This window comes from Mirounga leonina, unplaced genomic scaffold (genome assembly GCF_011800145.1).
Source record: "Mirounga leonina isolate KUSES-001 unplaced genomic scaffold, KU_Mleo_1.0 Mir_127, whole genome shotgun sequence".
NCBI classification, from domain to species: Eukaryota; Metazoa; Chordata; class Mammalia; order Carnivora; family Phocidae; genus Mirounga; species Mirounga leonina.
The window spans coordinates 36308774-36320956 of record NW_023270316.1 but is presented as its reverse complement, the minus strand read 5'-3'; the positions used below and the strand labels follow the sequence as shown (position 1 = coordinate 36320956).

The 12183-nt window shown below is 34.6% G+C and overlaps 1 protein-coding gene across 2 annotated transcripts in view; it reads right to left on the bottom strand.

Moving 5' to 3' along the window:
• The window catches only part of KLHL1 (kelch like family member 1), a 357107-nt gene that overhangs the window by 285753 nt on the left and 59171 nt on the right, over positions 1-12183 (bottom strand). The gene's annotated exons all lie outside the window — the stretch shown is intronic.

Below are 12183 nucleotides of genomic sequence, written 5' to 3'. Positions count from 1 at the left end.
TTCTTTTTTCTTTCTTTCTTTCTTTCTTTCTTTCTTTCTTTCTTTTTCTTTCTTTCTTTCTTTCTTTCTTCTTTCTTTCTTTCTTTCTTTCATTTTCTTTCTTTCTCTCTTTTTCTCTTTCTTTTTTTTCTTCAACTTAGGAGAATGATAATTATGAAAGGGAGTTGGGAAGAAGAATTTGCACAGAACAGATGCATTTACATGATCAAATTTAGGAAGGGGTATTTATGAAAGTTGAGGATATGCAAATTGATTTCCTTAACTACAGGCCAATCCTTGTAGCTCCTAACGGTATATATATATACTCCAGTGTTGAAACCTCTGATCTAAAGGATAATCACGGGGATGGTAATAGCTAATAGTTTATGAGTTCCTAACATGGGCCAGGCTCCTTAGATATTTTATTTATAAGCTTCACAAGAGTCCCATGAAGAAAGTATTGTATTTCTAATATGGAATCTGAGATTTGGGTACACATGAATTTCATGTGACCCTGCAGGAATTTAACCAGGTCAGGAGACTACAAAACCTCTATATTTCCATTATTCAAAGTTGCTGCTCACATGTAAACCATGGTCAAGGCCTTTTGACTAATTTTCCTAAATGAGGCCCAGAATTTTATACAATTATAAACAAGGGGTTTCCATGGATATTTTAAAGTTAATCTGTGAGTATGATGTGCTAATGAAGATCAAGGCCTTTATTTAAATAAGTATAGATTGTGTCTCTAAGTGGTTATCTTCTTTAGTTGATTGTGAGGTGGGATTATTTTATGAGTCAATATAGTTGCTCAGGTTGATACTTCATTTCTTTATTTATCCTTAAGAATTTTGGTACATGCTATGTAATGGGGTTTAGTCTTCTGTTCCTTATTTATGATCTTACTACTGAACAGAGCATCTGGTCAAGAACATGCATGAAATATTTAAGTAGTAGGTTCTGGGGTAAATGATTATATAACAAAAAAATGTTGCCCATCCTAAAGCCAGGACATCCAACTCTAGTATATGTATAAATTAAGAAAAGCTAAATAGGAAAGATGCAATTTGAGTTCAGAACACAACCCTAATTTGTAAACATGTGACATTTCTAAATTAATTTTATGGGTTTTTTTTTTTTTTTCACTTTTTCCAATTGAAAGCATTTTGGAGTGCTCAAGTTGCCTTACATATGTGAACTTACTCTGATCATCTTTATGCTAGACCTACACTGCTTAGTCTGCTAAAATAACAGAGACAGAACACTCTCAGTGGAAGCTCTAAAGCTAATAAAGAACCGGTCCCAAAAGCACTGACTCAGGTGAAATATTTTGAAGGTTCAGGAAAGGCAGAGCAGGCCCTGTCTCCTCACATCAGCCCTCCTCCTGAGGTCATGCAAAATGCCCTGCTCACTGCAGGAACATCCTGAAGTTAAAGGCAAAGAGGATATCCTTTTGACGGCTAGGTTTTTTTAAGGTTAAAATAGCTCCTTTGTTAAAACATAACAGAACCAGTAACAAATAAACAATCTAGATTAATGAATATTTGATAGCACCAAAGGAAGTTACACATAAAAATTTAAAATAGTTACAAATAACTGTTTTTTTCAACATGTTATAAGAGAGATATGTATAACTGAAACTAAAAACAAAAAAGGCCTTGGATGATATAAAATTGATAGAATTGTGTGTTTGGTTCTTAAGACATAAACTTTTGAACAGCGAAACAGTACTATGCAGAGTTCAATTAGAGAAGATAAGACATTTTTCAGAAATTCAGTTTTAAGGGATCAGAAATACACGGGGTGTGTTTGTGAGAGAGGTAGAGAGAGGAGAGAGAGAAAGGAGACAAGCTTTGATTGTACTTTGAAGAAATAATTATTCAAAAGGGAGAAACAAAGTGTAAAATAAAAAAAAGGTATGGAGGAATGAGAATGTAGAGTTGTTGGAAAATTATGTAATTGGACTAGACTTCTATGATTTCTCAGTGTTCTAAAATGTGCACTCCCCTTCAATTTTATGCTCAAAAGAATTCTAAGTAACAACAATTCTAAATTACTGAGTTTGTGCCATTGGTTGTGCATGTATCAGGTACCCCATGATGTGAATAAGGTTGGCTGTTTAGAGTAATTGTAATGAAGAAATATGCTCAAACACAAGCGTGACTTTGAAAGAGTAAATGAAGAGAACCACACAGTATAGGATGTTTCTATTTAAAAAGACTATTGTAGCATTTTTGACTGTTTTTAAAAATGTAACACTTTTAAAAGGTAGAAAATTAACATTACTTTTCATTCACAAGCTTAATATTCCTGAACGCTGATCTGGAGAGACAGAAACAAAGTAAGAAAGCACAGATCTACAATGACTGCTTTGGTACAAAACAATGCCTAAGGAGAATGAGAGGAGCCTAAGTCCCTTTTACAATCAGTTCAAAGTAAATGCTGCTCTTTTCCCTTCTCTTTTGGCTCCCAACGAAGCCCACATTTCTTCAGGACAGAACTTTGCCATCACAAAACCAAGACAAGATATGAATACAAATATAAGTTCTCTGCTGTAGCAGTTTAATGTGATCACATTTCATAGAGCAGGAAGGGCAAAAACTATACCAAAAAGCAATATTGCAATTCCACCATGACAGTTACTGCCCTCTCAAATGTCCTTGAATGTCACCCAACAGGGGACACTTTTAAAGCACACAGTACAAAAAGCTTCTCTACCCTGCAACAGCCGACTAAAGATAACCCTAAATATTTGGAATTGGTTTCAGAGCCAAGTGGTGGACAGCGAGGAATCTGTTTTCAGAGATCAGTTAGGAATCTGTTTCAGAGAATAAAGTGCCCATACTGGCAAAGTATTTGGTAAACCTACCATATAGAATATTTGAGAAGCAGAACATAGACATAATGAAGTTATGGCTCTGCCTGGAGAAATTCCTAGAAGAGAGTGATAAGAACAAACTGTGTTTTATGAACCGCATTGGATAAGGTACTACAGGGAGTAGATGAGGTCAGAGAGAAAAGTGCCTACAAAATATATATCTTTCCTCTTTCCTGGTCTAAGACACTGCAAAAGAAGAAATGAGATCTAACATAATGGTTCCCAAATATCAGCTGTGCACAGGTTGTCATCCACTGCACTCTTTGCAAATTGATGCTGGATGATCGATCAAGATCCTGAGCTAGATATGAGCTGGCTGCTCTGAATACCAATTTACTTAATCACTGTCCCCCTTTTTTTTTTTTTTCGCCAGAAAGAAAGGCATAAAAGGTGATTAGATTGGAAGCTGTGGTGTCCCCAGTTGTGCTAGAGTGATGGCATCCTACCCTATAGGAAATGAAAAATAAAAATAATAAATAATTCCAAACCATCTAGAATGGGTTAATAAAATTTAAATTTAAATATGGGGGCGCCTGGGTGGCTCAGTCGTTAAGCGTCTGCCTTCGGCTCAGGTCATGATCCCAGGGTCCTGGGATCGAGCCCCACATCAGGCTCCCTGCTCAGCGGGAAGCCTGCTTCTCCCTCTCCCTCTCCCTCTGCTTGTGTTCCCTCTCTCACTGTGTCTCTCTCTGTCAAAGAAATAAATTTAAAAAAAAAATCTAAAAAAATCAAAAAATAAAATTTAAATATGATAATAAGAAGAAGGAAAAGGATAAGTGAAACAAAGAGTCAAAAGTATGACCGTATTTCAAAGGACAGAAAGATAGGGCCTAGAGAAGAAAGAGGACAAGATTTAGAATATGAAAGAGCAGGGCTTGATACCTGAATATACCAGTCACATGTTATGTAGACTTGGGCAAACTGATTTAACCGTGTGAATTTCAGGATCATAGTCAGTAAAATATGGATATTATGCTTCCCTTAAAGGTTTATTGTAGACATTTAAAAATGTATCAGTATGTCTAGTGCTAAGCATCGAATCTAGCACACTAATACTGCTGTGATTATGGAGTGACCGAGTGGAACAGGAAGGTAAGAAATGGCTCGAAGGGAGAAAGTCCTAATTGCCCTGATGACTTTTGAAATACATCCGATTCCCAAAGCCTCAAAGCTTGGGTAGGATAGGTAGTTCTTTCATTGTCAGAGGAGAGAAGATGTGAAAACAGTGTGCTTAAATATCAACCAGGAGATTCCAGTAATAAATTACATCTTATTTCAGGGCAAAACTTGGTAGAAAATACAATGACAGGGCAACTGGAGGAAATGAGTACAGTGCACACCAATTTCATAAAAATGGAACAAGTAGAATGTTTTACAATGAATGTTTGTATGTTTCTCTGCCAAACAAGCTTATATTTTATTCTCAAATATTACTTCGGCAAAACAAAACAAAACAAAACAAAAACTTAAAGCTCCATGACCATTAAGTATTTGAATGTGGTCGTTTTAAAAATGTATAGTTTCCAAAAGTTCTTCAAAAGATTAAGTGGGTTTTGAAATAATTCTTAAGTATTATTTTTATGCATTTAGATATGCATCAAATATGTGTATGAAAAAATATTTACCTATGTTGATTTGAACTCTACTCAAACTAATAACTAATATATATGGCTTTTTAAATATAATGATAAAAATTTTAGATTTTTTCAGATAACTAGCATTCTTTTTTATGATCATTAAATACCATAATACTTTTCAATTTCCTTAAATGTCATTTGAAGCTCTTCATTTTGGGGCATAGATACTAGCTTTCGAATTCAGTGAGGTTGCTTTCTATTAGTATTTCATCTGAATCTACAAATATAATTTTGTAAGCTGATATGTATTAAAATGTGCACTTAGCTATATTTTAATTACCTTTATTTTTCCTCAAATATTTTCCTCCTGAACTGCTTGTTTTTCTTTTTGGTATTCCTTGAGTATCTTTGTGTTTCATCAACATGTGTTGGAAGAAAAAATTTTACTTTCCTTAGCTAAGTAAAGTGATGAGGGGAAAGCCTGGTTTGTCATTTTCTCTCAACCACACTTAAGCCCCATAATCAGGGCTGCTCTTAAGCCTCTAATAAATATTGCTTGATGAAAATCCAACCACTGAGCCCTAAAGAAGTCTAAACAAATGCCTTAGGTATACTCTCCCCTTACTCAGATACAACCTACAACTGAGCACTTCCCTAAAATAGAGACAAAAGTAACAGTGCTTCAGTTATTTAAATATTAAGAATCACTTCAAGTGATCTAATACATGCAGCCTTGTTTAAAAAAAAAAAAAACTTTCCAGAACTTACATATCATTAATTTTTAAATCATGTACACTATTATTGTTCTGTTCTAAAAGTCTGTGATTCTACACAGATTCTAAATGAATTATTGCTGCTATCTTATTAAATGTTTGATTAAATGCTTTACTACAAAATCTTTCATATATAAGAGACTAAAGAATTTTGAATACAGAAAATAATTGACTACCAACTTTGATTAAAGAAACCAAACTCTCTTCTCCATGCTGAAATGGATTCTTCAAGTCAGAAGAGTCAGAAAAAAAGAATATGAACCTGGGATCTCCATCTGTCTGCTGAGCAGGGTCTCAGCAGTTAGTATGATATGGGCTTGCCTTAAGTTTGTGAAATGGTTGTCGTGACAACTGCATTTCTATGCATCACTGCTCCTATGGGATCAAGAGAAGGACTGAGAAAAAAAGTTCTGAGTTAGAAACAGAAAACATCGGAAAGTAAAATTTTGCAGTCATCTTGTCCAGAAAAAAAAGTGTGGGCGTATATATGTGTCTTTGTGTGTGTATCTGTTTGTGTATGTGTATCTGTGTTTTGGGGAGAAGGCAACTAGCATCCATTTAGGAAATTATAAGCCATTATTTTTTTTTTCTTGAGACACATATATGTATTTGAATTTCACTAAGCAACTATATGCAGTTTAGAATAAGACCAATATATTTTACACCTTAATTGACTTATGAAATTGAACCAGATTATAAAAGTAGCCAAAAACTTAAATATACTGCTAATCTTTCTATGTATATTTTAAAATAAATGTTACAATGAAGTCATGGAATTATAACGAAGGGGTTTGTCCTTCATAAAATCCTTTCAATCAAGTGTTGTGTATAGTTATAAATACTAATATTAATGGTATTTAAAGAATAATGAAGCATACTCCTTAAAATGGCATAGTGACTAAATGAAATAATGTTTGTTGGTTAATTTAACATTACTCATTAAATAAAAAAAATTAAAAATCACTTTTATCAATAACTCTTCGAAGAAAATCAGTCTTGGGAAATATTAAGGGAAGAGTCGTCTCTTTACTAGCAGAGAAGTTTTAGAGACCACGGAGAACCACTGTTTCACTCTAAAACAGGTGGGAGATTTAGAAATTCGGGAAAAGAAGCTGGGAGAGTTCAGGGAAAATAGAAAGCAGGAGCATGTGAGCCTGAGTTTGGTGAGGGAAGGGCAAAATCTTTAATGTTAAATCTTCATTTTGGGGGAATCAAATGAGGTGATAAGGACTTAATCAGGCCTGATATGGAATTAAGTGTGGGATAATGCTAAAGGAATGGATGTGTCTAACATATTAATTAGGAGCATTTTTAGTCTATAGATAGGAATACAGAAAAAATTAGGTCAAAAGGAAAAATTGAGAGGGACACCTAGGTGGATCAGGTAGGTAAAGTATCTGACTTTGGCTCAGTTCATTATCTAGGGGTCCTGGGATTGAGCCCTGCATGAGGCTCCCTGCTCAGCAGCAAGTCTGCTTCTCCCTCTCCCTTTCCCTCTGCCCCTCCGACCCACTTGTGCATGCGCACTCTCTCCCTCTCTCTCAAATAAGTAAATAAAATCTTAAAAAAAAATAAAGACTGAGGAAGTATTTAATTTTATAATGCAATAGCTTTAGCAACTATGCAACAGAGTATCATTTACGAATGCTTCAAAACAAATGTTTCAATGATGAAGATAAATGTATTGAATAATTCCAGTGACTACAAAGGATCTTATATTTGGAAATAATAGTTATGCTTTTAAAATAGTTACAGTGGCTATGTATTTTGTTTTCATAATTTTACTTTATATAAGAATAATGTACTGAACTAACTAAATAACAGTTTTATAAAGGTGGATATAGGAATTTTATGAAGCTGGTTTTGTCATTTTTCTTGAAAGATACTGTCACTGGATATATCCTAGACTTATTTAACTTTTATCATATAAGCATCTTGAAGACACAATTACAGTGTTTTGAATTTTACTATTGCTGTTGAGAATTTAGAATCAGTGTTGCAATTCTGCTGGGCAAATTTGGTTGAGTTTAGGGTCTTTGTTCTGCCATATAACAACACTTTGTTTCAGTGTGGGTTTCTTATTTATATTCCTTGTAATTTGTTGTCTAAAATCTAAGAATATGTCTTTTATTATTCCTAAATAATTCTCTACCTTCATATCTTTGTATCACTTCCTTATTTTCATTCTGGTATTCCAATTAGGTATGTTAGAACTCCCTCAGGGAAAAAAAAAAGAACTTCTCCCTCTATCCTCAGTATTTCTTAGCTTTTCTTTAGCATTTATTATCTTTCTCTGTCTTCCTAAGCTCTGTTCCATGTAATAGGTCCATAACTATTTCCAGTTCATAAATTTTCCCTCTAGTACTAAATGCTGTTTAACAGATTAATTGGGTTTCTTAAATTCAATTAGTATTTTTTTCACTTCTAAAATTCTGTTTCTTTGTCACTATGTTTGATCTTTGTTTTTTTGATGGACTCTTACTTCTTCATTATATTTATAATTCCTTTTCATTTCTATAGATATTTTGAATGTACATTTTATACATTTCATCTGATCATTTCAATAACTCTTAATTGTGAGTTTAATTTTACTGTACCTTTATTTTATTACAGAAAGCTACCTTGTGCTACCTATTTCTTGTCATATCTTTCTCTATTCTCTCCACTATATCCCTGACAAACACTAATCTGATTTCCGTCTTTATAATTATGCCATTTTGAGAACATTATATAAATTTAATCATGCAGTAATTAAAAGTTGTTATTATTTTTCTCATTATTGTGCTTCAGGCATATTGTGTGTCTATCAACAGTTTCTTCCTTTTTACTGCTGAGTAGTATTTTATGGTATGGATATTCCACAGTTTGTGTAACCATTCATTGTTGAAAGATATCTGGACTCTTTTCTGTTTTGGGTCATAATGCTGCTATGAAAAATCATGTACAGATTTTTGTGCAGAAATAAGTTTTCATTTTTTTCTTCAGTAAATGCCCAAGAGTATAATTTCTGGGTCATATTCAATGTGCGTGTGTGTTTTAAGAAACTGCCAAATTATTTTCCACAATGGTTGTACCATTTTACATTCCTAGCAGCAATAATAAGAGACACCCAGTTTCTCTACATCCCTACTAGCGTTTGACACTAGCATTTTTTTTTTATATTGGTTGTTTTAATAGAAACGTATCTCATATCTCTTCATAGTCTTAATTTCGATTTTCCTAATTGGTAGTGACATTGAACATCTTTTCACGTGATTGCCATTTATATACCTGGTTCTTATGTTAAATATTACTTCATGTTCTTTGCATATTTTCTAATTGGATTGTTTGAGTTTTTTTTATAATTGAGTTTTAAGAGTTGTTTGTATATTCTAGACATTTGTCTTTTGGCAGATATGTGGTTAGCAAAGATTTTATTCCATATTTAGCTCATTTTATTTGTAATTTTTTAATTTATTTTTAAAGATTTTATTTATTTATTTGAGAGAGAGAGAATGAGAGACAGAGAGCATGAGAGGGAGGAGGGTCAGAGGAAGAAGCAGACTCCCTGCCGAGCAGGGAGCCCGATGCGGGACTCGATCCCGGGACTCCAGGATCGTGACCTGAGCCGAAGGCAGTCGCTTAACCAACTGAGCCACCCAGGCGCCCCTGTAACTTTTTTTAAACAGGGCCTTTCAAAGAGCAAAAGTTTTTAATTGCTATTTTATTTATGTATTATATTTTTCTCTCTGATTTTCATTTCTCTGTTATTTTCTTACTGTTTTCCTTTAGGTTTCTTGAACATTTTTTAAATTGCAATTTGATTTATCTTTAGTATCTTTTAGTGTATCTTTTTGTATAACTTTTTTTAGTGGTTTCTGTAAGTTTCCGCTATATATAAATAACAACAAATTTTATATGTGTCAACATTTTGCCAGTTGGGTTAAAGTGTCAAAACCTTACCTCCCCCATACTCCTTTGCCTTTCTCTATTTATCTACACACATTTGTAAACACATTAGACAGTGTTATAATTTCTGCTTTCACCACCAAATATAATTAAGAAAACTCAAGAAGCAATATATGCTGTATTTACCAATAATTATAATCTTTTCTTTCTTATGATTTTTAAATTTTCTTCTTTTATTATTTCTTTGATATGTAAAGAACCTCTTTCGTCATTTTTTTAGAGTAGGTCTACTGGTGACAAATTCATTTGCCTTCCTTAATCTGAGAATATTTCGGTTTCCCCTTCATGTCTGAAAGATATTTTCATTCAACATAGAATTCTATGTTGACAGCTCTTTTCTTTTAGGACTTGAAAACTATTGTGCCACTTTCTTCTGACCTCTATGATTTCTGATGAGCAATTCACTGTCATCCGAATTGTTTTTTCCTTATAGGCAATGCTTTGCTTCTCTCTGGCTGCTTTTAAGAATTTGTATTTATCTTTAGTTTTCAAAAGTTTCATTATGATGTGTCACGATATGGATTGTTTTGGGTTTATTCTATTTTGAATTCATTCACCTTCTCGAATCTGTAGATTTATGCTTGGTATTGTCATTTCTTATTTTATTTTGTGTGTCAAATTTAGGGAGTTTTCAGCCATTACTTACATGAATAATTTTTAAGTGTCATCTTCTTTTCCTTCCCTTATGGAACCCAAATACACAAAGGCTTGATATTTTATAGTAGTTCATAGGTCCCTGAGACTAAGTTCATTTTTTTCCCCCAATCTATTTTCTTTCTGTTGTTCAGATTACGCCATTTCTACTGATCTATCAAGTTACAGAATTCATTTTTCTGACTTCTGTTTTTGAACCAATCATTTGAGTTTTATTTTCATTGTTGTATGTTTTTTTGTTCTGTAATTTTCATTTGATTCTTCACAATATTTTCTGTGCATTTTTCTGAAACTATCAATTTTCATTTGTATCAGGTATGTTTATAATACTACTTAAAACATTTTTATGTTGGCTGCCTTAAATCCTAGTGAGATAATTTAAAACCTGTGCTATCCCAGGGTTGGCTTATCTTGTCTTTCTTCACTCTGTTTGAGATCCTCCTGATTATCAGTATAATGAGTGATTGCTAACTGTAACTGGACATTTTGGATTTTCATTGTAATACTCTGGATCTTATTTAAATCTTGTGCTTTGGGGCGCCTGGGTGGCTCAGTCGTTAAGCGTCTGCCTTCGGCTCAGGTCATGATCACAGGGTCCTGGGATCGAGCCCTGCATCGGGTTCTCTGCTCTGCGGGAAGCCTGCTTCTCCCTCTTCCACTCCCCCTGCTTGTGTTCCCTCTCTCGCTGTGTCTCTCTCTGTCAAATAAATAAAATCTTTTTAAAAAAAAATATAAATAAATCTTGTGCTTTATCAAGTCTTCTCTGACTCTGCTCTGCTGGGTGGGGGTGGGGGGGGCACCGCCTCAGTATTTCCATACTGAGATTTAAGTCTAAGTTCTCCTGTCTGTGGACAGGGTGATGGAAAAGTAGGGGGAGTGAGGTGCTCTTTTTCACTTTGGGATAGAGGTACAGTGAGAGGTTGGGCTCTCCATTGGGTCTCTGTTATATTATTCTGACTAGAATAGGTAGGAACAAGTTATTATTGCTTCCCACACAGTTTCTACTGGCACCATAGAGTGGTGGCCTTATTAATGAGGGATGAGTACTCTTTGCTTGTACTTCTCTGACCCCATCCTAGCAGGGAGGGGAAGAAGTGTCTTAATACCTCTCAGTGAGGCTAGAAATCCAGACTCCCCATATGGTCTTCACTGATGGGGTAAAGGAGAGATATTGGGAAGGGGGTCTTGTTATTGGCATGTGAGGGTGAAATACCACCAGACATCCTACTTAGCTTTCTCTGAGGCCGTGACAATGGGACCTCCTTATCTCCTGGCAAGGGTGGATACCTAGGTTCCTCAGCCAGCATTTGCTGGTGGGGAGGAGGATGAAGCTGTAGATTTTTCCTCATGTCTCTGGCTGAAGTAGATTGTTTGTTACCTAAAATTTTTCTGCCTAAAACTTTGTCTTGCTAGGCTGCCCATTCCTAGTATTTGGCTAGAGACAGTAGATTTTCTTGGGACTTTTTTCTCTGCCTTTTTGTATGTCCAGGTTAGTGACTTCTCCATTATTCAACCTGGGCTATATAAGGCAAGAATAAAAACTGGAAAATTCACCACTGTGTCATTTCTTGGGTCCCCAGCTACCTAACCAGTCTGCCTTCTTTTTACATTCTACCTCTTATGTGTTATTTACTGATTTATATATTTATTCAAATATATCTCTACTATATATCTATATATATGTGTGTGTGTTATATATGTGTTTGTTATTCATATATATGTGTGTGTGATATATGTGTATTATTTACTTATATATATATTTTACATCCATATATATTTACATGCATCCACATATACATACATATGTGAATATATATGTGTGAGTGCATGTGTATGTGTGTGTGTGTGTGTGTGTGTGTGTGTATGAGGTGGTTTTAGTTTACTTATCAAGAGGAATAGGAAAGAGTCCATCTATTCCATCTTCCCAGAAACAATTCTGTCAGTTTTTAAATAGTCAGCATAGAGGAATCACAGAACTGTACTGGACTCCTGGGCTCTATTTCCAGTTTTGATTATGACTCACTGAGTAACCTTGGGAAAGTCATTTAACCTTCTGTGACCAAGTTTTGTTGGTGTAAAAAGGAAATAGTAACACTTAACTCTCATGGGTGTTATGTACAGTAATTCATATTTGAAGTCATTTTGAGGGTCTTTACACACACACACAGCACAAATTGCTTTTTGAACTGTAATACCGAAGTCAACATGCAACTCAAAGAATGCAGACTTGATTCATACAGCCATCATCCAAAAGGCTGTGAGTTCTCTCTCTAAGATGATCTTTCCAAGGGAAAAATAGTATTACTTTCTAAAATTATTAAGTCCCGGCTCCCTGCTCCGCGGGAAGCCTGCTTCTCCCTCTCCCACTCCCCCT